Below are 4346 nucleotides of genomic sequence, written 5' to 3'. Positions count from 1 at the left end.
GATAACACACATTTAATCAATACTTTTTATATATCAGGTATTATGTTAAGACTTTATGTGAATTATTTCACATGATTTTCCTTCATTTCCCATGAAATATATCATCAATTAGCATCAATTAGAGTTCTTGGATACAAGAACAAGCAGTATTACTTCAGTTACTTCTGCCTAATTAAGTAAAAAAAAATTTAATAAAAGACATTTGGATCCTCTCTGATTTAACTGGAGCTGAAGGACCACCAATAATGGAAGCAGAAACAAACAAAAAAAAATGACAGCATGAGGTTTGAGACGTCAGAAAGACAGAATCTGGACATTTGCAGAATGGTCCACTGAGGACACCATTCTCCCCTACCATAGTTCAGTACATGACCTCCAATGATTCCCTTCATCCATTCACTCACTCCACTCACTCCAAGGCTAAAGTCTGAGAATAGAGATTCTGACTGGCCAAATGTAGGTCTTGCAGCCTCCCCCACGGCAGTAATAGAGTAGCAGAGGGAGGATCTGTCTCCTTCATCTTCCCATACATCATATATGAAGTACCTTTCCACCAAAACTATACACTATTGGGGGGTGGGTAATATCCCCAAACAGAAAATTAAGGTGATATTACAAAGGAAATAGAAATGCAGAGAAATCAGAAATTACAAAGATTCACTATACTCTCCTCTTTGCTGCCCAGAATTCACATTTATATCTCATTCTTTCAAAAGTGCTCCAAGTTGACAAAGTAAAATTATCCTTCATAAAACTGAAAATAAACTCATCCTTTTCCCCCCAACATTAACTTTGGATTTCCAGCATCTTTGTACTGTGACTCAAAGATAACAAAGACTCCTTAAGCATAATCCGTAAAAGAACCTGATTTTCAGTCTGTGTGTACTGCACAAATATAGGAATTTGAGCTTATCAATGCTTTTCTTTAGTCCATTCAGAATTATCAATGATACCACTCCAGCTGCAATTCCTGAATTCTCCACAGCCTTCATAATATTGTCTATAGAAGCTATGTGTTATCAGAGAGACTTATCTTCCAAGTACGCTCTGTTGTAGGTGATAATGTATTTGTTTTTTTCCACCACAGAGAACAAAGTTGCCAGATTCTCCTCCCAAAATGCAAATAGTAGTTTTGCCACTTTATAACCCCATCTTGGTTAAATAAAGAATAAAAAATTACCCAGATTTGCCTGAGGGTCTTTGGCCCAACATCCAATTTTTCATTGGCTCTTCTGATTCCACAATAGGAAGAACAAAATTATGGCTGAGTTTTAAAAAGATGGAGAACAGAATTAGAAGGTTTTTAGAAGTCTGCAGAGTTAATGGAAATTGAAATCGTTGGTTTGAGAATAGACAGTAACTACCATATTTCCATATTGCTAATAAGCAGGGAACTCTGTCCTTCCTTGGTTGCAATGACTTACCATAGCTGCATAGGATGTCTCCAGAGGTATTCAGAGAGATAACTGAGAATCTAGAGGACTTGCTCCATTTGTTAACATGGAACCTTTGTCTCTTCAACATCTCATGACCACTGAAGTCTCTGCTTAATTCTTTAGCTTCTCAGCAACTGCTTTCTTCTTGCTTCTTTGAGTCTTGTCCTTGCACAAGCACTGAGAAGTTGGCCTTGAAGAAAAATTGTGAGAGAAGTGTCAGGTTTACTTTTCTCCAATTTCTCTCTCTCTGGGTTACTGACACTTTGAATTCTGGCTGCTTTGTACAGTTAAACTGTGGCAAGTTTCAGAATTTATGACTTTTAGCTTATTTTGTCTGCAGCAGAAATAAGCATATGTTTCAGGAGCAAAATGGAGGCAAATATGAGCCTTACCTCAAAGTTCTATCCCTTATCTTGGAACCTTAGCTCCTTAGTTCTACTGCATTGGTTGTTCTCTGATGTTTCATCAGTTGATTTTATATTTTGTCCAGATTTCAAAAATATTGTTTTCAGGAGGATTAGTCTATTTGAAATTGCTCCATTATAGCCAAAAGGTGAAGACCTTCCAGTTGCTGAGTTTTATTTAGTTGTCTTTGAGAAAAAATAAATAATTCAGACTTTCTAATTGGGTTACATTATGGTTGGCAGAATCATCCACCAAGATAGCAGATATGGCAAGAAGAAAAGTTTTGGAAGGATGCATGTAGGGAGTGCTAACTAATAACAAGAGCTGATGTTTGGGTTCCTTTCTCTGGTAGAAAAGTAAGTCACACATGTGGAGCACATACACACACTTTCAAGGAAACATAATGATATACTTTCTTTATGTGGACACCTGATGACACTATGGCAAATACCGGGATTTTCTACCACAAATCTCTGTATTTTGAGCATTGTCAAGAGTTCTAAGCAGTTTTCCTGAAATACTCAAACTTGCAAGCTCAAAGAATTTTCATATAATTCTGCCCAGTATAAAATTGTAACTTCATGGTCCTTCTAGGATAACTCTTTATGTGCCTTGGTTCAAAGTTTTGAGATAAGTTTATATTCTGGGAGAAAAAAAGGTAAATGACATCTCTGATGGCTTATCTATGTTATTTGTTCTTGGCAGTTTAACTTTGGTCAATTTGATTTGGCAGAACAGAAATTCCAAAGCTCATAGAGCCTGGAAACAAAGATTTTTATACCTATTTACTGTTGCCTGATCCATGATCTTATCTTTATTTTGCTCATTAGATAATAAATTTTAAAACATATTGGTATCTTCAAAATTCAGGCTGCTTTCTCAGGTTATCTATAGTCTTCCCAATCTAAGTACTATCTTTTGACCAAAACTTTAATTAAAAAAAAAAAGTGAGTCTGGAAAGATTTTTATATATTAAATTTGTCATATACTGAAAAGAGTTCACAGAGGTCTAGGGGGCAAAAATCTTTTCAAATGGATAACTGTTCCAAAAGTCATAAGGTATACACAGAGCCTTTAAACTAATTAGATTGAAAAGCTTGATTCAGCAAATGCAGTTTACTTACTACAAACCACATTTGACCTCCCCAAGCTTAGAAATGATTTCCATTACTTGTGACATTAGTATGATGCCTCTGTAACTTTTCATCAATGTAAAAGGGCAAACCTTCAACCCTGGAAATGATCTATTGCACATCTCTTTACAATCATTAGCAAATGCATAAAATTCCTGAGCACTTAAAGTAGCATGTACTTACCTTTAAACTTGCTTTTTAAAAGGGAATTCTTAATCTCAGGAAACAAACTGAGGGTTGCTGGAGTGGTGGGGGGTGGGAGGGATGGGGTGGCTGGGTGATAGACATTGGGGGAGGGTATGTGCTATGGTGAGCGCTGTGAATTGTGTAAGACTGTTGAATCACAGACCTGTACCTCTGAAACAAATAATACATTATATGTTAAAAAAAAAAGAAGAAGAAGAAGAAGATAGCAGGAAGGGAAGAATGAAGGGGGAAAATCAGAGGAGGAGACAAACCATGAGAGACGATGGACTCTGAGAAACAAACTGAGGGTTCTAGAGGGGAGGGGCGTGGGGGGATGGGTTAGCCTGGTGATGGGTATTAAACACATACTGGGGTAAAAGATGATGACTTAAGTTTCTATTGTGTGAAAATATGTAAGTTTTGTTGAACATAAGAAAATTGCACATACTGCATGGAGCACTGGGTGTTATACACAAACAATGAATCATGGAACACTACATCAAAAACTAATGATGTAATGTATGGTGAAAAAAATAAATAAATAAAAGGGAATATTTCCCTTCCTTAATATGTGAGTGCACTTCTAGCCTTGGGGACAAACAACACCATTGTGAAAATTATAAGCAAAGGGAATCAGTTTGTTTTCCTAATTTACTTTATAATTTTAAATAAAAGTCACACTGCATATATCCTTTACAGAACCTGGAAGTTCAGTTAATACAATAGTTAACCATAAAAACAAATTATTTTTGTCAATATTGAAGCTGCTGCCTTGGCCCTTCCAGCCAACTTAGTAGTCTTCTAAGTTTTAGCAAGCACCTCTAGCCCTCATAACTAAACCATTCTTTGTATATCTGTAGATCATGCACTGTTTCCTAGAAAGACTCAGAATCAAATCCTCTTGCATTACCTCCTCCTCCCCACCCCCCGGGGACCAATATACACCTTCCAAGCACTACAATAATGTGTAGCTGGCCACTGCAATGAAGAAGTGTTATAGACCAAGATGCTCCCCTTTTACTGATTACCTGCCCTAAAGTTACTTTAAAAATCTTTGGGAACTAGAGGGTATTATGTTGAGTGAAATAAGTCAAACAGAGAAAGACATGTATCATATGATCTCATTGATATGAGGAATTCTTAATTGCAGGAAACAAACTGAGTGTTGTTGGAGTGGGGGGGGGGG

The 4346-nt window shown here is 36.7% G+C and overlaps 1 long non-coding RNA gene across 2 annotated transcripts in view; it reads right to left on the bottom strand.

Annotated features, from left to right (window-relative positions):
* Positions 1-832: 832 nt before the first annotated feature.
* LOC115939046 (uncharacterized) overlaps positions 833-4346 on the bottom strand; it is a 312345-nt gene continuing 308831 nt past the window's right edge. For both annotated transcript variants that reach the window (XR_014144346.1, XR_014144347.1), the window contains exons 5-6: positions 1425-1626; positions 833-1264 (exon numbers count right to left, since the gene is read on the bottom strand). This is a non-coding gene — a long non-coding RNA (uncharacterized LOC115939046). The remainder of the gene's footprint in view (positions 1265-1424; positions 1627-4346) is intronic.

The sequence above is a fragment of the Leptonychotes weddellii genome, chromosome 4 (genome assembly GCF_054177405.1).
Source record: "Leptonychotes weddellii isolate Sample4059 chromosome 4, ASM5417740v2, whole genome shotgun sequence".
NCBI lineage: Eukaryota > Metazoa > Chordata > Mammalia > Carnivora > Phocidae > Leptonychotes > Leptonychotes weddellii.
This window is presented reverse-complemented; position numbering and strand designations above follow the sequence as displayed.